The 19,964-nt window shown below is 48.5% G+C and overlaps 1 protein-coding gene across 1 annotated transcript in view; it reads left to right on the top strand.

The window, feature by feature from the left end:
- wdr90 (WD repeat domain 90) overlaps positions 1–19,964 on the top strand; it is a 109,886-nt gene that overhangs the window by 70,071 nt on the left and 19,851 nt on the right. The gene's annotated exons all lie outside the window — the stretch shown is intronic.

The raw sequence follows: 19,964 nt of genomic DNA, 5'->3' as shown, positions 1-19,964 counted from the left end.
TGCTACCGGGAACTAGTAATGGAAATAGATACCCATGTTGAGCTGATTCAGAGATTAAACATGAAAATAGCAACCTTAGAAAGGGGCGTAAAGGAGAACGTTAAACCCCTACAGTGTGCACCAGCAATATCCAACCCAAAGGCAGCCCCGATAGCCGCTCCACTGTACCCCTCCCTGGAGGAAATATCTGTAGTAGAGCCTCCAGGTGGTGGAACACAGAGAGAGCCCCCGGCATATAATGAATACATACAGGCAGCTCCCGTACGCACGACTACCACCCCTGCACACGGACAGCAACCCGCTCACGTCACTATACAAGAAGTTCCCCTCACCCCGCATGAGAGACAGACACTATTAAAGGATCTACCCACACCCAAACCCAATAGCAGAAATACAGAGTTCTGGCAAAAGGTTGAGGAGATGTTCGATGTGCATAACTTAACCTTGGGTGGCATACACAGTTTGGTAAAGGCCAAAACCGGTAGTGTAAATTGGCAGAGGGCTACCCTAAACGTGCAAAATGGTGGCTGGATGACGATAGGGAACCGGACCAAGCCACAGCGGTTGCTAGACCGAAAACACGGGATGGCTGGATGGATGTTGGGGACCTATAAGGACTAACTGGAGCAGAATATTAAAGATAACCCAGAAGCCAAACGAAACTGCAGGCGAGTATGGGGTGCGGAAATGGCTTGAGTATAAGGACCACTCCGGTGTAAATGACCCCGAGAAGGATGACGAGGCATTTCTAGAAATGTTTAAGGATGGGCTGAGGGAGGCGCATCAAAAGTTAATTAAACTAGGATTTAAGATAGGGAATGACTATGATGAGATCTTAGAATGGGCACAGAATGTAGAGGAGCTAAAGGCTGAGCAGAAGGAGAAAGTGTCAAAGATGGTGGCAACAGCATTAGCAACAGAAGGAAAGGAAGGGGATGGGGACCTCCGCGCCACCCCCTTGACGTGTTACACGTGCCATCAGGGCGGACACACTAGCAAAGAATGCCCACGAAAGGATGCCAGAAAGGGGAGGTTTAGGTGCTATAATTGCAATAAACCGGGACACATGGCAAGAAACTGCCGAACACAGAAAGGTGGGGGAGGCGGGGAAGGGCCCCCAAGCAAACCGGGAAACAAACTGGGACGCCCATTACCCGTGAGGAACTGGTGGAGATCCTCCAGCAAAAAGTATTGCCCCCACCGGAGCCACCCTCTAATGAAGAGCTCCTTAACCTGCTCAAACTGGCTATTGGTGGCCGCTGGGGGTTACTGGCCCCCGAAGGATGGTTGGAATGGCCAACGCTAGATTCCCGTATGTTCATTAGTGCGGTGTTAGGGGGCCGGCAGTGCAACATTCTCGTAGACACGGGAGCGTCGGTATCTATAACCAACCTAGACCTCCCCCTTACCCAGACCACGGTCAATATTCAGGGAATAGGGGGGGGGGATTTAAAAAAGCAACATTGAGTGAAGTAGTACCTCTGGAGATACAGGGCATAATGATACCCACCCAATTCTGGTGCTGCCCTAACCCAGAAGGCACCATACTCGGGATAGACACTTTGAGGGAAGTAGGGGCACTTATAGACCCCCAGCAGAATCGGATTATATGGGGAGGGAAACATCAAACCGAACAGAAGTTCGATTGCCCGGGACATCCGCAGCAGCGAGTGGCATGGATAGTCCCAATACAGCCCGAATGGGAAACGAAGGGAGTGTGGGGCAGTGTCTGCCGACTATACCCGACATTGTGGGCACGGCACAAACAGGATTGTGGGCTGGATGAACCCGGTCAATGTTCCCGGGCCGGAGCATAAGGCCCATAAACAATACCCCTTAAAACCCGAGGCTGATGCAGCAGTCCACCAAATAGTCCAAGAGTTAGAAGCGCAAGGGGTGGTGAAGCCAGTAACAGCCACCACTAATTTACCGGTGTGGTCTGTGAAGAAACCCGACAGGACTTATAGGTTCACCGTTGATTATACCGCCCTGAACAAAGTCACCCCAAGGGAATACCCGATTGTGGCAAGCCCTTTGACTGTGTTCAACGGCCTGAACCCAAAACATAAAATCTTCACAGTACTTGACATAGTAAATGGGTTCTGGGCCATACCTCAAGAGGAGGAGTCACAGAAGAAGTTTGCCTTCACTATAAAGGGGAGACAATATACGTGGACAAGGGTGCCCCAGGGGTTTCACAATAGCCCGGGAATATTTCACCGGGCATTGTCAGGGATCTTGGAACCCCTGGACATCGGGGAAGGAAGCACTGTACTACAGTACGTGGACGATTTTTTTATCGCCTCGGGTACTGACGCACAACACCTGATGGCCCTAACTACAGTACTAGGGGCCTTACAGCGCTCGGGGTTGAAGGCTAACCCTAGGAAAGCCCAGGTTGGAAGAAGGGAGGTTACATACTTGGGATATGTAGTATCCCAAGGGAACAGGCAGATGCCCGCTGATAGGAAGGAGGCTATTAGAACTATGCCTAGACCAGGGACAGTGAGAGGGGTTCGACAGATATTGGGGCTATTTAAGTATTGCCGGAACTTTATTCCAGAATATGCAGAAATGGCCCAGCCAATACAAGATCTAGTGAAAGGAGGTAAACCATCCCAGGAGCCTGTAGACTGGGGCCACCCCCAAGAGGCGGCATTCACACAGCTTAAACACGCCCTTATGAGCGCACCTGCCTTGGGTTTGCCGGATCAGAATAGGCCCTTCCACCTGTATATGTACAATAGTGAGACCCACTACAATGCAGTGGTAACCCAGGAACACGGGGATCGACAAAGACCCGTCGCATACTACTCCACGAAACAAGGAGCAGTGGCCGCGGGCCGATCTCAATGTGTCGCAGCCCTTGATTGTGCGGCATGGGCCGTGAGGGTTAGCGAGCCTATCATAATGACCGGGCAGATTATCCTGCATACACCACATACCCTTGTGGAACTGCTTAACACTGGGAGACTAAGGACGATATCAGATGCACGACGCGCCAATTGGGAAGCAATGCTTTTGCCCCCAAATGGCGCCTTGACTATAAAGGATAGCGGGAATAATCCCGCAGGCTAGATAATCACCGAAGGCAAGGAGCAGCAGTGTGACCCCACGGGGAGCGAGGAAGAAGATAGCCAGATTAGGGAAACCCCGCTCGAAAGGGCAGATATCTATTAGCTCAGGTAGCGGAATTGGTAGCCCTTACCAAGGCATTGAAACTAGCAGCAGGAAAAAGGGTCAACATATGCACTGATAGCTGGTACGCCATCGGAGTGGTGCACGACTACATGACTGCTTGGAGGAGGCGGGGATACGTGACTTCGGGAGGAGGACCCATTAGGCATGAAGAGATAGTCAAGGGATTGGTAGAAGCTTCCCTCCTCCCTCAGGAATGTGCAATAATAAAAATTAAAGCACACTCAAAAATCACAGACAGGCACCAGCAGGGAAATGCATGGGCAGACGAAGCTGCCAAACTGGCAGCTGAAGCAGACAGGACCCCGATTGGCTCATGTGTCACCCAAACAGAAGAAATAAACATACTCAAGGTACAGGGAGAATTTTTGCCTCCAAAGTGGATAACCTCACATTTATCCACATTATCTGCATCTGCCACGCATTGGCCCACTCACCTAACCTGTCGAAGTCACCCTGCAGCCTTTTAGCGTCCTCCTCACAGCTCACACTGCCACCCAGTTTAGTGTCATCTGCAAACTTGGAGATATTACACTCAATTCCTTCAGCTAAATCATTATTGTATATTGTAAAGAGCTTGGGGTCCCAGCACTGAGCCCTACGGCACTCCATGAGTCACTGCCTGCCATTCTGAAAAGGACCCGTTTATTTCGACTCTCTGCTTCCTGTCTGCCAACCAGTTCTCTATCCACATCAGTACATTACCCTCTACCATGTGCTTTGATTTTGCACAGCAATCTCTTGTGTGAGACCTTGTCAAAAGCCTTTGAAAGTCCAAATACACCACATCCACTGGTTCTCCCTTATCCACTCTACTAGTTCCATCCTCACAAAATTCCAGAATATTTGTCAAGCATGATTTCCCTTTCATAAATCCACGCTGACTTGGACCGATCCTGTCACTGCTTTCCAAATGCGCTGCTATTTCATCTTTAATAATTGATTCCAACATTTTCCCCACTACTGATGACAAGTTAATCAGTTTATAATTACCCGTTTTCTCTCTCCCTCCTTTTTTAAACAGTGGTGTTACATTATCTACCCTCCAGTCCATAGGAACTGATCCAGAGTCGATCGACTGTTGGAAAATTATCACCAATGCATCCACTATTTGTATGGCCACTTATTTAAGTACTCCGGGATGCAGACTCTCAAGCCCCGGGGATTTATCGGCCTTCAATCCCATCAGTTTTCCTAACACAATTTCCCGCTTTATAAGGATATCCTTCAGTTCCTCCATCTCACTAGACCCTCGGTCCCCTAGTATTTCCAGAAGGTTATTTGTGTCTTTCTTCGTGATGTTGGGGGAGAGAGGGAAGGCTTCTTTTCGCACGAGCAGGCCCACTGATATAGAGGGTCGACGCTCGCCCCAGCCCATGTAGCAATTCTCAAAGTTAGCAGACAGAGACGGATGGCAAAGTATAACGATCTTTATTACGAACGTCCGGGAACAACCCGCATCACAGCCGCCTGAGAGTGGGGATGCTCCCCGAACAGCACAAGCATACAACTTTTATACATTTCAAAAACCCCTCTGTTCCCGGACAAGACCTCCCTAGATCTCTAATTGGACTACCTTATCAGCGCTACTTCCCTAATTGGACTACCTTGTCAGTACTACTCCGGATTGACAGGTCATGAGCTCTGACTGACAGGCCATGATCTCGTGACCATCTTAGACCATTCCCAGAATGGTATCATTACGTTGGGATTTGTTGTACATTTCCTTTGGTGCCATGAAGTCTCTCTGGTCTCTTATCACCGCCTTATCAGCGGTCTGTTTAGGTTCTCTCCTATTGACATTCCATGTTGGAATACTATCTGGTATCCCAACCCATAACAGTACCTTCTGGAGCCTTGGAGCTGGAATGTACAAGGTGTGAGAAGAGATACAAGGTGTGAGAAGAGATACAAGGCGTGAGAAGAAAAGCCTTTACCTCCTTATGCAGGAACCAGCACTTTAATCCTTGTCCCGCTGGTACCCCTAATGCCAAATTTCTCTTACAATTCCCCCCCTTTTGGCCCTTGGCTATACGCCAAGCTGGCCATAATTCCCGACAACTATCTCCCTGTAGGCGAGTTCCAGATAGGTTCGTTCACCTGGGTGGCCATCTCCCAAGCTTCGGGACCCCCTGAAACCTTCCCACAGAGTTATATGAGGTAAGTCCTTCCAGTAGGACTGCTTAAATTTTCATCCCTTATGGCCTTAATCATAGTGCGTGCCCTGACGTGTCGTTTGGCCTGTTTTATTCGTGCACATGTTAATCCAATCATGACCAACAGAACAAGGCCCTGTATTACTACAAGTACGTGTGATATTATTCTTATCCATGGGTGAATTTAAATATTAAGTCCAATGTCCCACAGCTTTGAGTACCAGGGCTGATCAGCCAGCATTGCGTTAGTGTCTCTCTGTAAATTGTCTATTTCTTCCATCAGCTGGATATACTGTCGTCTTTGATTTTGGATTCCTTGCACCAGACGTAATTGTTCCTCATTTAATTCCGGTATCTGTTTGCCTTGCGGTTCCCATACCGCCTCTTCGTACCCTTCTCGGAGGGTATCCGTGATTGTTCCGTGGATGATTTCCGTTGCCTCGGGATGAATATGATATCCGTCTATGTCTATTTCACCCTTCGGTCTGAAGCAGAAGTTAGGACTAATGACGACACAGGGTGACTCCTCCCCTGGTCTTAATGGTTAGGTTGGCTGCCCCCCGTGCTCACGCACCACTCTCCGTTCCCTTGCGGGGCAGCGATGGTCTCCAGGTCGTGTTCAAGAGGAGTGATACTCAGCATACATCCGTTTATCTGGTGGAATCCGCACTCCTCATTCGTCATTCGTGGCGTACCTCGACATAAAACCACTTGGTTATTTTTATAGCAGTCGGTTATGGCAATGCCTCTGGTACTATTGTTAACTTTAATCGCCCATCTCGCAGGCTGATGGTAACGCAACCGAGTTTGGTTTCTCACTTCACCGATATTATCAATCTGGTATAAGGGGTCTCCCTTTGTTACATCATACTGTGGTATGGACAACACAAATCCAATCATATTCACTCGCCCAGTAATACATCTTAATTTTGGCAAGCATGCGTGACTATTCCTTCGTACCTCGCATGTGTTATTCACCTTTTTATCGAGAGTCCAATTGTTAAGTATACTGTTTGGGATCCAATCTGGTATGTCCCCATTTTGGAGTTGCTCCAAGTTATGTTGTACCTCACTTAATATCCAGGTCCCATACCAGGAGCAAACTATCTCCGCTTGTAATCGTTTACTTATAGCGTTTCCCATTGCATGGATCAAATTTATTGTCTTGGCATGTTTCTGCAAGGTATGGGCGACCTGTAACAGTTCCCTTTCCGCGCCATCTCCCAACCGCGCTTGTAGGACTTGGTTATCCATGTCCCTCCCCAGCACACCCCTCAAGATTTGCGTCAAGGTATTGACCCTATCGTCTATTGCATACAGGTCTATGGTATTCACTGTTGCAAGTCCCGCAGCGTAACCCGTGCCCAGCATTTCCAGTATATCCCTCTTCGTTCGACCTCGTTCTATCCCTTTTCTGGTATTGAATCTCATGGTTGTGGATTCCGGGCCTTCAAGGATTCTCTGAGTTAGATTCTGGTACAGACTTGTAGTCTCATTCCCACAGAAGCTAGGAAGGATGATATCCGTGAGGTTTAGGACCACTAAGTAGCTGTAGCCGCACCCCAAAATGTATCTTCTTCTTAGATTTCCTTATTACTAATCCCCTTGTGACTCCCGTCTTTATGGACGGGCATGTGGGAGGGGGATGTGTGGTGGTACTATAAAGAGTTGTAGTTCCCAGAGTGGTTGTTGGAGCAACGGTGGTGGATCTATTCTGGACTCGAATGTCCCAACACCACTGATCTATACCTGGGGAGGCCGGGCATATTCTCTAACTGGTATCCCCTGGTTGAGGTCTCCCTGAGAATTGGGCAAAGACAGGCGTGCACCTTATTTGTGCCGCCTCCCTGTGAGTACAACTTCCCCGTTCCTTCTCTAGCATGAAGCACACTGCGGTCTCGTTTACTATTACTGTTATGCCCTGGTTATTGGTCCACCCCTAATGTCGATTATCATCCGGGTTGAATTGAGTTATGCCCGTTAGTCCAATGCTACAATTTAAATCTACTGTTGTACCGGCTACCACCACTAAGGCTCTCGAATCACAGTTAATAGTTTCAGATGTTCTATAGTATCGGCCTTGGGGTCTAGCTTCCTTCGTTGGTTGATGTTCCGGCTCCAAGGAGGAATAGGATCCTGTAAAACACAATGTTTCCGGTGTTCACCGGTCGGTTAAGATCCAAATCGTTTCAACTGGGTCCAGTGCTTCCATATACCAATACCCCCCATATCTATGCAAGCGCATGTGTCGCTGATCATGATCACTTGGTGGGGACCGGTCCCTTTTGGTGAGAGTCCGGGTCTCTCGGGATTCAACCTCACCATGGTGGGTACCTGAACCCTTTGTTCCTTCGTATCCCTTTCTAAATCTCTAATGGCTTGTTGGTCCCTAGCTTGCGCTCGTAATCCATGCAGCTGTTTACATAGCTCCATGACGAACCTCCGTATCTTGTCCTTGTAGGGCCCCACGTCCTCACTCCCAGATATTAATACTTCTGGCAATCTCATAGCTCTGCCTGTCATTAGCTCAAAGGGGGTCAGTCCGGTGGTTCGGTTCGGGGTGGCTCTTAATTTCATTAGGATTTGTGGAAGTAACTCCACCCACCCCTTCCCGGTCTCCTCGATTGCCTTGGCCAATGCAGTTTTTAGGGTCCTATTCATCCACTCTACTAATCCTGACGATTCCGGATGGTACGGGATGTGGAATTTTTGTTTAATCCCTAGCAGGGCACAGGCTTGTTTCATGACTTTCCCCGTAAAATGTGTACCTTGATCTGAGTCCAACTGCAGTGGCATCCCCCACCTGGGTATTATTTCCTCAGCCAAGATTTTAGCCACTGTATTGGCGGTGCAATTCCTGATAGCAAAGGCTTCTACCCATTTTGTAAATTCATCTATTACTACCAGGCAATACATTTTCCCCCTCTGGCTGGGCAGTGGCCTGGTAAAATCTATTTGTAGGGCTTCCCAGGGTCCCTTTGGGCGAGGTTGGTGTCCCAGTCGGACCTTTATCCTTTTTCCTGGGTTGTATTTTGCGCAGGTTATACACCTCCTACAATAGTTTTCTACATCTCTCCCCATTCCTTCCCACCACCAGCATCGTGACATGAAGTTTATCATGCCAGTCCTACCAGTGTGGGTGTACCCATGGTAGAGACCTAATAGATTCTGTCGGAGACATTCCGGGGCCACCACGTTGTCATCTCCTCCACAATCCATCCGCCCCCTTTCTTGCTCCGTTCTGTTCCCATCCTTTTATTTCTTGCGGGGTGGATTCTCCCTGTACCTTGAGTATGTTTATTTCTTCTGTTTTGGTGACACATGAGCCAATCGGGGTCCTGTCTGCTTCAGCTGCCTTTCTGGCAGCTTCGTCTGCCCAGGCATTTCCCTGCTGGTGCCTGTCTGTGATTTTTGAGTGCGCTTTAATTTTTATTATTGCACATTCCTGAGGGAGGAGGGAAGCTTCTACCAATCCCTTGACTATCTCTTCATGCCTAATGGGTCCTCCTCCCGAAGTCACGTATCCTCGCCTCCTCCAAGCAGTCATGTAGTCGTGCACCACTTCGAAGGCGTACCGGCTATCAGTGCATATGTTGATCCTTTTTCCTACTGCTGGTTTCAATGCCTTGGTAAGGACTACCAATTCCGTTACCTGAGCCGATAGATTTCCCTCTAGGGCACCCTTTCCCCTGTCTTGCCCAATGCTGTCCACGACTGCCCACCCTGTCCGGGGGGGTTCCGTTTACGTATCGACGGGATCCATCTACATAAAGATCCATATCTGCCCTTTCGAGCGGGGTTTCCCTAATCTGGCTATCTTCTTCCTCGCTCCCCGTGGGGTCACACTGGTGCTCCTTGCCTTCGGTGATTATCCAGCCTGTGGGATTATTCCCGCTATCCTTTATGATAGTCAAGGCGACATTTGGGGGCAAAAGCATTGCTTCCCAATTGGCACGTCGTGCATCTGATATCGTCCTTAGTCTCCCAGTGTTAAGCAGTTCCACAAGGGTATGTGGTGTATGCAGGATAATCTGCCCGGTCATTATGATAGGCTTGCTAACCCTCACGGCCCATGCCGCACAATCAAGGGCTGCGACACATTGAGATCGGCCTGCGGCCACTGCTCCTTGTTTCGTGGAGTAGTATGCGACAGGTCTTTGTCCTGGGTTACCACTGCATTGTAGTGGGTCTCACTATTGTACAAGGGCCTATTCTGATCCGGCAACCCCAAGGTGGGTGCGCTCATAAGGACGTGTTTAAGCTGTGTGAATGCCGCCTCTTGGGGGTGGCCCCAGTCTACAGGCTCCTGGGATGGTTTACCTCCTTTCACTAGATCTTGTATTGGCTGGGCCATTTCTGCATATTCTGGAATAAAGTTCCGGCAATAATTAAATAGCCCCAATATCTGTCGAACCCCTCTCACTGTCCCTGGTCTAGGCATAGTTCTAATAGCCTCCTTCCTATCAGCGGGCATCTGCCTGTTCCCTTATCCCAAGTATGTAACCTCCCTTCTTCCAACCTGGGCTTTCCTAGGGTTAGTCTTCAACCCCGAGCGCTGTAAGGCCCCTAGTACTGTAGTTAGGGCCATCAGGTGTTGTGCCTCAGTACCTGAGGCGATAAGAATATCGTCCACGTACTGTAGTACAGTGCTTCCTTCCCCGACGTCCAGGGGTTCCAAGATCCCTGACAATGCCCGGTGAAATATTCCCGGGCTATTGTGAAACCCCTGGGGCACCCTTGTCCACGTATATTGTCTCCCCTTTATAGTGAAGGCAAACTTCTTCTGTGACTCCTCCTCTTGAGGTATGGCCCAGAACCCGTTTGCTATGTCAAGTACCGTGAAGATTTTATGTTCTGGGTTCAGGCCGTTGAACACAGTCGAAGGGCTTGCCACAATCGGGTATTCCCTTGGGGTGACTTTGTTCAGGGCGGTATAATCAACGGTGAACCTATAAGTCCCGTCGGGTTTCTTCACAGGCCACACCGGTAAATTAGTGGTGGCTGTTACTGGCTTCACCACCCCTTGCGCTTCTAACTCTTGGACTATTTGGTGGACTGCTGCATCAGCCTCGGGTTTTAAGGGGTATTGTTTATGGGCCTTATGCTCCGGCCCGGGAACATTGACCGGGTTCATCCAGGCCAGCCCACAATCCTGTTTGTGCCATGCCCACAGTGTCGGGTATAGTCGGCAGACACTGCCCCACACTCCCTTCGTTTCCCATTCGGGCTGTATTGGGACTATCCTTGCCACTCGCTGTTGCGGATGTCCCGGGCAATCGAACTTCTGTTCGGTTTGATGTTTCCCTCCCCATATAATCCGATTCTGCTGGGGGTCTATAAGTGCCCCATCTTCCCTCAAAGTGTCTATCCCTAGTATGGTGCCTTCTGGGTTAGGGCAGCACCAGAATTGGGTGGGTATCATTATGCCCTGTATCTCCAGAGGTACTACTTCACTCAATGTTGCTTTTTTAAATCCCCCCCCCCTATTCCCTGAATATTGACCGTGGTCTGGGTAAGGGGGAGGTCTAGGTTGGTTATAGATACCGACGCTCCCGTGTCTACTAGAATGTTGCACTGCCGGCCCCCTAACACCGCACTAATGAACATACATGAATCTAGCGTTGGCCGTTCCAACCGTCCTTCGGGGGCCGGTAATCCCTAGCGGCCACCACTAGCCAGTTTGAGCAGGTTAAGGAGCTCTTCATTCGAGGGTGGCTCCGGCGGGGGCAATACCTTTTGCTGGAGGATCTCCACCAGTTCCTCACGGGTAATGGGCGTCCCACTTTGTTTCCCGGTTTGCTAGGGGCCCTTACCCGCCTCCCTCCCTTTCTGTGTTTGACAGTTTCTTGCCATGTGTCCCGGTTTATTGCAATTATAGCACCTAAACCTCCCCTTTCTGGCATCCTTTCGTGGGCATTCTTTGCTAGTGTGTCCGCCCTGATGGCACGTGTAACATGTCAAGGGGGCGGCGCGGAGGTCCCCATCCCCTTCCTTTCCTTCTGTTGCTAATGCTGTTGCCACCATCTTTGACACTTTCTCCTTCTGCTCAGCCTTTAGCTCCTCTACATTCTGTGCCCACTCTAAGATCTCATCATAGTCATCCCCTATCTTAAATCCTAGTTTAATTACCTTTTGATGCGCCTCCCTCAGCCCATCCTTAAACATTTCTAGAAATGCCTCGTCATCCTTCTCGAGGTCATTTACACCGGAGTGGTCCTTATACTCAAGCCATTTCCGCTCCCCATACTCGCCTGCAGTTTCGTTTGGCTTCTGGGTTATCTTTAATATTCTGCTCCAGTTAGTTCTTATAGATCCCCAACATCCAGCCATCCTGTGTTTTCGGTCTAGCAACCGCTGTGGCTTGGTCCGGTTCCCTATCGTCATCCAGCCACCATTTTGCACGTTTAGGGTAGCCCTCTGCCAATTTACACTACCGGTTTTGGCCTTTACCAAACTGTGTATGCCACCTAAGGTTAAGTTATGCACATCGAACATCTCCTCAACCTTTTGCTAGAACTCTGTATTTCTGCTATTGGGTTTGGGTGTGGGTAGATCCTTTAATAGTGTCTGTCTCTCATGCGGGGTGAGGGGAACTTCTTGTATAGTGACGTGAGCGGGTTGCTGTCCGTGTGCAGGGGTGGTAGTCGTGCGTACGGGAGCTGCCTGTATGTATTCATTATATGCCGGGGGCTCTCTCTGTGTTCCACCACCTGGAGGCTCTACTACAGATATTTCCTCCAGGGAGGGGTACAGTGGAGCGGCTATCGGGGCTGCCTTTGGGTTGGATATTGCTGGTGCACACTGTAGGGGTTTAACGTTCTCCTTTACGCCCCTTTCTAAGGTTGCTATTTTCGTGTTTAATTTCTGAATCAGCTCAACATGGGTATCTATTTCCATTACTAGTTCCCGGTAGCAGGTGAGGATAATTGCCTGGGCCATTCTAATCTTGTTTTTGGTCTGACTATCCCACCATTTTTTCTGCCTATCGAGGGCATCCGTGGGCTGCCACCCTCTCCGCTTCATTCCTTCCATTAAGGTTGCATATTTGTTACTTAGTAATTCTAATAGAGACCCTTCGGGTCCCTGGTTACCCTCTCCCCTTTTCCCTTGTTTAATGGCCTGGGTCCCCAATTCCTCACCAGTTCCATTTGTTCCTTTACTTGCCTTGTTACCCATCTTCTTCGGGCTATAAGGGTCGTGGGTACTCCCTTAAATTCGTGTCAGGTATGCAGGACGCTATTTATATGTCTTCCCTTGCGCCATACACTCGTACCACTGCACGCTTTGGGTCAATATATCCCGTCACTGCTCAGGGACGTTGTTTCTATTCCTCTCTCTCTCGTCCCAGCACCGTGCGCTCGTACCGCTTTGGGTCAATAGACCTCTCTCTCCCTCTATATCTTCCCTTGCGTCGTACCCTCACACTGCCGTGCTACCTCCACGCGCGCGTTTTAGGATGCACCTTTTGACCCCCTTTCACCCCTCGATTGTCCTTGTCCTCCGTCTCCGTCCCTCCGGGACTCACTACAGATGGTTCTTTTGTACGTATGTCCTTCCCTTGCGGTTTACAATGCCACAGCTCTAACTTGAAGGTGGTAAATTGAAACATACTCGCCCCAACAGCTGGGTCATTGTTCCGTTCGGGAAGTCCGCACCCTGCTCGCAGCGCCAAATGTTGGGGGAGAGAGGGAAGGCTTCTTTTCCCACGAGCAGGCCCACTGATATAGAGGGTCGACACTCGCCCCAGCCCACGTAGCAATTCTCGAAGTTACTAAACAGAGAGGATGGCAAAGTATTACGATCTTTATTACGAACATCCGGGAACAACCCGCATCACAGCCGCCTGTGAGTGGGGATGCTCCCCGAACAGCACAATCATACAACTTTTATACATTTCAAAAACCCCTCTGTTCCTGGACAAGACCTCCCTCGATCTCTAATTGGACTACCTTATCAGCGCTACTTCCCTAATTGGACTACCTTATCAGTACTACTCCGGATTGACAGGTCATGAGCTTTGACTGACAGGCCATGATCTCGTGACCATCTTCGACCATTCCCAGAATGGTATCATTACGTTGGGATTTGTTGTACATTTCCATTGGTGCTATGAAGTCTCTCTGGTCTCTTCTCACCGCCTTATCAGCGGTCTGTTTAGGTTCTCTCCTGTTGACATTCCATGTTGGAATACTATCTGGTATCCCAACCCATAACAGTACCTTCTGGAGCCTTGGAGCTGGAATGTACAAGGCGTGAGAAGAAAAGCCTTTACCTCCTTATGCAGGAACCAGCACTTTAATCCTTGTCCCGCTGGTACCCCTAATGCTAAATTTCTCACAGTGAAAACAGAACCAAAGTATTTATTTAACTGGTCCACCATTTCTTTGTTCCCCATTATAAATTCACCTGAATCTGACTGCAAGGGACCTACGTTTGCTTTCATGAATCTTTTTCTCTTCACATATCTATCGAAGCTTTTGCAGTCAGTTTTTATGTTCCCAGCAAGCTTTGTCTCATACTCTATTTTCCCCCTCCTAATTAAACCTTTTGTCTTCCTCTGCTGTATTACAAAATTCTCTCAGTCCTCAGGTTTGCTGCTTTTTCTGGCAAATTTATATGCCTCTTCCTTGGATTTAACACTATCCTTAATACAGTGCCGGGACCTCTGCACATGCGCGCTAGAGTGTGCGTGCATGCGCAGTAGCTCCTTGTCCCCAGAATCTGAGAGCTCTGAAGGCTGTGTGGGAGGGGCCCGAAGTGCGCTGCCCCTATCCCTCGCCAAATGGGCTCCCTCATCGGTGGCCCGCTGCCTTCCCTTTACGTAAAGGTAGGAATGCTATTTTTTATTTGTTATTGATTGATTGATTGCTTATTACTTTGGTCTTGGTGCTTTAGGTGCAGGGTTCCTTCTATTTTTTATTTAATTGCTTCTTTCTTTTTGTACTTTGTAAGTCTTGGTGCTAGGTGCAGGTCCTCTCAGCTTCTTGCTATTTTTTATTTGTTATTGAATGCTTATTTTTGTGCTTTGTTTAGTGCTTGGTGCTTTAAATGTACTTACCTGCGCTGATTTCTTAACTCTCCGCAAGGGTTTTCTGTGCGGGCCACAAGTGGTCACATACGCTGGCCTAAGTTAGTTTGGAGCAACTATTAGCTGCCCAAACTAGCTTAAATGGCCAAAACAGGCATCGGTGGCTGGTAACTCCCCCTTATGGGAAAAAAAAACTAAACAAAAAAAAATCCTAATTCTCACTGGCGCAAATTAAATGTGCAGAATTGCGATTTTTAAGATACTCCAAAAATATTAAGTTGCTCCAAAAAAAATGGAGCAACTCCTGGCCAAATTTGGGCCCTAAATTTCAGCTATATCGTTGAGAAGAATCAACTAGCATCGGTCATGCTCTTTCCAGGTCACCATCATGCACCTCCTAAAGGCCAGGTCAAGGCTAAGTGTATTTGGATTTTTACCATATTTGGGAAGTAATTTTTTTATCCTTTTGAAAATGGAGTTGCTTAGGAATCAAAACTTACTGTAATTTCTATGTCTGGTTACTGTTTCTGCTCTCTTCCCTTTCATAGGCCCCAAGTTTCCACATGATTTGCTCCTGATTTTTAGGAGCAACTGGTGTAGAACGGAGTATCTTAGAAATCGGAATTCTCCACATTTAGTTTTCTGCAGTTCTAGTCAGGTAGAACAGTTTCACTTTGGAACAGAATTTTTTTTTCAAAAGGGGGCGTGTCTGGCCACTGACGCCTAATTTCAAAGTTTCCACAGTGAAAACGTACTCCAAACTAACTTAGAATGGAGTAAGTGAAGATTTTTGTACGCTTGAAAAAACCTTGTCTACACTTTAAAAAATCAGGCGCAGGTTACAAATTGGGCGTAGGGAACTAGGTGGGGTGGGGAAGGGAAGTCATTAAATTCTACAATCAATCCTTAGTTATACTTATACAAATATTATACAAATAAATCCAACCTGAATAAAAATTTATAAGCAAAGAAAAGATTAAATAAACCATGTTCCTACCTGTGTGAAAGTGCTTCAGGCAGGCCTTTCAGGCAGCGGTGTGGCGTCAGTGTCTCGACGGCAGCGGCAGCAAGCAGCCTTCGAGCTGAGCTGCAGTGCTTGAGGCAGGCCTTCATTCTCTTCGTGGCTGGCCGCGAAGAAGCAGCACCGGACCGCCATGAGATAGCAGCGACGTCAGTGGCTGGCCGGCAGCCGAAGAATCAACGCAGGACACACTCAGCTCATTAAGGTTCTTGAGGCCATTCGGCCACGCTTTCGGGGCGGCGTCAGTGGCTGGCCGGCAGCCAAAGATACAGCAGCAGCCTTCGAGCTGTGAGGGGGACTGAGGCCATTTGGACAGGGAGAGGCAGCCACATCGACAGTTTTATATTTAAATTTGCAGCATGGGTGCTGCATTGTCAACACCACATATTATTATGCAATGGTTTGCCATCAATTCACTGCATAGGAGAGAATTGATTGGAGCTCACCGCACCAGGAACGTCGTAGCCCGTAGGTTGATGGGCAGGAGACCTTACCCACGTCGACAATATCGAATCAGGCGCTCGTACCTGGACATGAGCGAGGTTGATTGTGTGAAAAGGCTGCGTTTTCGCAGAGAAGTTGTCACTGAAATCTGTGATATGGTGAGAGCAGATTTGCAGCCCAGAAGCAGAAGGACAACTGCCTTGCCTGTTGAAGTGAAGGTAACAGCTGCACTTTCTTTCTATGCCTCGGGATCGTTTCAGGCTCCAACTGGAGATGTGTGTGCCATCTCTCAACGTGCAATACATGCCTGCGTTTACCAGGTCACGGCTGCACTTTATGCGTGAAGGAATGACTTCATCAATTTCCCAATGACCGCACAAGCGATCCATGAGAGGGCTGTGGGCTTCTTCAGGATTGCCGGCTTCCCAAAGGTACAGGGCTGCATTGATTGTACCCACATAGCCTTGCGAGCACCCGTGGAGGAATCTGAGCAGTACCGAAATAGGAAAGGTTGCCACTCTATCAATGTGCAGCTCGTGTGTGACGACAAGCAGCGCATCATGTCAGTCGATGCGAGATACCCTGGCAGTACCCACGATGCGTTCATCCTACACAACAGCGTTCTATCTGACATGTTTGAGCAGCAGCCAGAAGGGCAGAGCTGGCTACTGGGAGACAAAGGGTACGGCCTGACCACCTGGCTCATGACGCCCATACGCGTGACACGGACAGAAGCTGACCGTCAATACAACATGGCGCACATTGCGACGCGCAGCATCATTGAGAGTACCATTGGCATATTGAAACAGTGATTCCGATGCCTGGACCATTCCGGAGGACAGTTGCAATACTCCTCAGATTGTCGGTCACTTCACTGTTGTGTGCCGCATGCTTCATAACTTAGCCATCATGAGGCAGCAGGAGCTGGTAGTGGAACCCGAAGACCGACGTGAGGGTCCAGTGCATGATGATAGTATTACGGAAGACCAGGATGTGGATGATAACGACAATCAGGAAAGCATGCAAGTGCCTGATGCCGGAGCACGAGGTCGGAGGAGGGCCGTCCATTGTGCCCCTTTAACGATTACTCGAGATTTGCGCCAGCAGCTCATCCGTGAACGCTTCAGCTACTGATGCCTGAGGGCTCTGCGACCACTTTTGCATATGGACATGTTTATTCTTTGCATTTGTTCCTACGTTGTGTTGTGTTAATGGAACATGAAACAGTTTTAATGAAAAAATATTTTATTGAAAAGTTAGTGTCACTCTAATAAAATATTTGTTGTATCAAACTATACTTTTTAATATGACTCTTGAAGATCACTTATAAACTTGTAAAGTTACAAAACACTTTCGGTGAAAAATTTTACACTCTTAAGATCACTTACACTTCAAGATCACTTTTTAGATGCAAAATTAAATAATTTACAGAATGTGAGAGCATTTACACTATAAGATCACTTAAAAACCATAAGATCCCTTATAAGTTGTAAAGTTACAAAACAATTTCAATTTGAAAAACGCTACTACAGCTACATCAAGAACAAGAACAAAAGCAGCAAAGAAAGGCTGCAACCATGTCTCATCCATATCTCAGTGAATGTTCACTTCCTCATGGGGGTGTCATTTGATTGGCTGGGCTGTGTGCCCTTATTGCAGCAGCTACCTCAACCAGGTCCTCCCTGACGGCCTGTGCTGACATTTGCATGCCCTCCCTGACAGCCTGTGCCGTCGATTGCACTCCCTCGGACATTCCCTCCCTAAGTTCCCGTGTCAATACTGCTATTTTTCCCGTCAGGACCGTCAACTCTTCACCTGCTGCATTGAAGCCACCGATGAGTGATCGGGTAAGCTCATTGGTCTCCATACCCAATGCCACAACCTGAGCCGCATCTGTTGCACGCTGCATCTCAGGAGAGCGTGTCTCCAATCTCCTTCTCCTCTGCCTGGATCTGCCTCGTGGCACCACTACACTAGGAGGCGTGGGCACGGACGGTGGGATGCTCGGTGTTGCAAGCGGCACCACTACGCAGGGAGGCGCAGGCTGGGACTGTGGGACGCTCTGTGTTCCAGACGGCTGAACTGGAGGCAGAGGCTCGAGCTGGAATGGTGGGATGCTCTGTGTTGCAGACAGCAGAACTAGAGGGAGAGGCTCGGGCTGGAACGGTAGGACGCTCGGTGTTCCAGACGACAGCACTCGAGTGCGAGCCGTGGGCTGGGATGTTGGACGAATGGGTGTAAACTGCTCCATGATATCAGCAGCAACACTGGGACCCGAAGCGTCGGAATCAAGTAGTAGGTGGAACCAGAACCTATGCGAGAGGGGGGCACAGGCTGGGACGGTAGTGCACTGACTGTAGAATGCTGCATTATACCAGCATCACCACTGGGACCTGCAACATCGGAAGCAAAATCATGGAAGGTGGAACCAAGACCTATGCTAGGAGTTGAAACTTTGGTGCCCCTTGATGGGGGCTCATAAACATTAAATTGGAAGCTCTCCCCTGCAGACATTTCAGTCATCGCTGCCATCATCCAGTCTGGATCGTCCGCAGCTGGTTGTACTGGTTCTTGTTCTGTATCCTCAGGGTTGGCAGCAGCAGCGTCGTCGTCGTCGTCATCATCAACATGTTCTGCAAAATACATCAGAACAGTCACATGCTTAACAGCAAGGGAGGGGGCCGGGTGGGTGGCATGAGTACTCTCACACATAGCAGGCCAGGCAGCAGGTTGATTTAAAGGGCCATGATGCATTTTCAGGACTTACCCTCTTCTTCGCGTGCTTGTGCTTGTGCTGTACCGATTGCTTTACTCCATGTCTGACTCATCATAGCAGCTACCCTTTGTTCCAAGGGTGTCAATGGATGCAGATTGGGCACGCCTCCTCCTGTCCGAGTTGCCTCCCTTTTGTTGTGGGCCAATTTCTTCTGCAAAGAGTAAAATATAACTTTTTACAGAGTGTGTCAGTCTGCAAGGTGGGACATACAGATAGCCAGGTTACAATTATGATTAAATTAAAAATGGGAAATATTACTTACACTAACTACTTGACCAAGGTCGTGCCATTTCTTTTTACACTGACTTCCAGATCTCCTGGTATGCACCACTGCGCAGTAATCTTCTGCAACTTGGTTCCAGCGTTTCTTTTCTTTTGGTGGCACTTTTATGCGATCTCTGTTGCTAGTATCTAGCTCCTGCCATCTCTGCTCAATTACGTTGACTAATATCTCCACTTCCTCATGCAAGAAATTCTTTGTTCTTGGTGGACGTTGATCCATTGCAAAGTTGAATTGGCACACAGTCCAAACACACAGTCCTTAATTTGCATGTACCAATGCAGCACCGGTTCTGCAACTTTAGCAGTGAAAAGCTGAACTCACTGATTTCAGCAGGTGATTTATTCAGCGGTGCTGCTAAAAGCACTCCCTCACACACAGAAATATCAATAAAATTAAAATACAAGCCTTTGCAGGGGTCCAAGAAACAAATCTTCACTTTTTCTGCAGCACTTTTAAAAATGGCCGAGTGCCAATGTTTACTTCAGACTGCGCGTGCGCGAACGCTCCAACGCGCACGCGCAGGGTTGCCGGCACCAAGAAGCCTCATTTCAATTGTACCCGCCCCCTCCTACTTACAAAATCGGCGCGAGTGGTAGGCTCCGCCCCCTGTGCGCCGCGCCAAGCAGACATCGAGCTCCTTAGAATACCGCTCTTTTTTTCGGCGCGAGAAACAGGCGCCCAGCTCTGAGGTGCGCCTTTTTCGCCGCGTGTGGAAACTTGGGGCCATTGTCTTTACCCACTTAGTAGACCTATAATTCTGCAGTCACTTTAAGGGATCTGGTGAGCAGATATCATTCACCTTGGATCCAACTGCAAAAGTGCTAATTGTAAAAGAACCTTTAGAAACAGCTAGATGCTACAATGGGGAATTGAAGTTGATTTTCTGGAAGAATGAGATCAAATGGGTTAAAGTGTTACCTTGTTCTAAGCTATCTTTGTAAACATTTGCACAGTACATTAATTTGTATTCTGCTGCCCACGTTTGAAAATAGAAGATCAAGCTAGATGCATTTCAAGTAAAATTGGCTGCACTGAAATTAAAATTAGTTATCCTTTAC

The sequence above is a fragment of the Pristiophorus japonicus genome, chromosome 15 (assembly GCF_044704955.1).
Source record: "Pristiophorus japonicus isolate sPriJap1 chromosome 15, sPriJap1.hap1, whole genome shotgun sequence".
Classification (NCBI taxonomy): Eukaryota; Metazoa; Chordata; class Chondrichthyes; family Pristiophoridae; genus Pristiophorus; species Pristiophorus japonicus.
The sequence above is the reverse complement of the archived record's forward strand: the minus strand, read 5'-3'. Positions and strand labels throughout refer to the sequence as shown.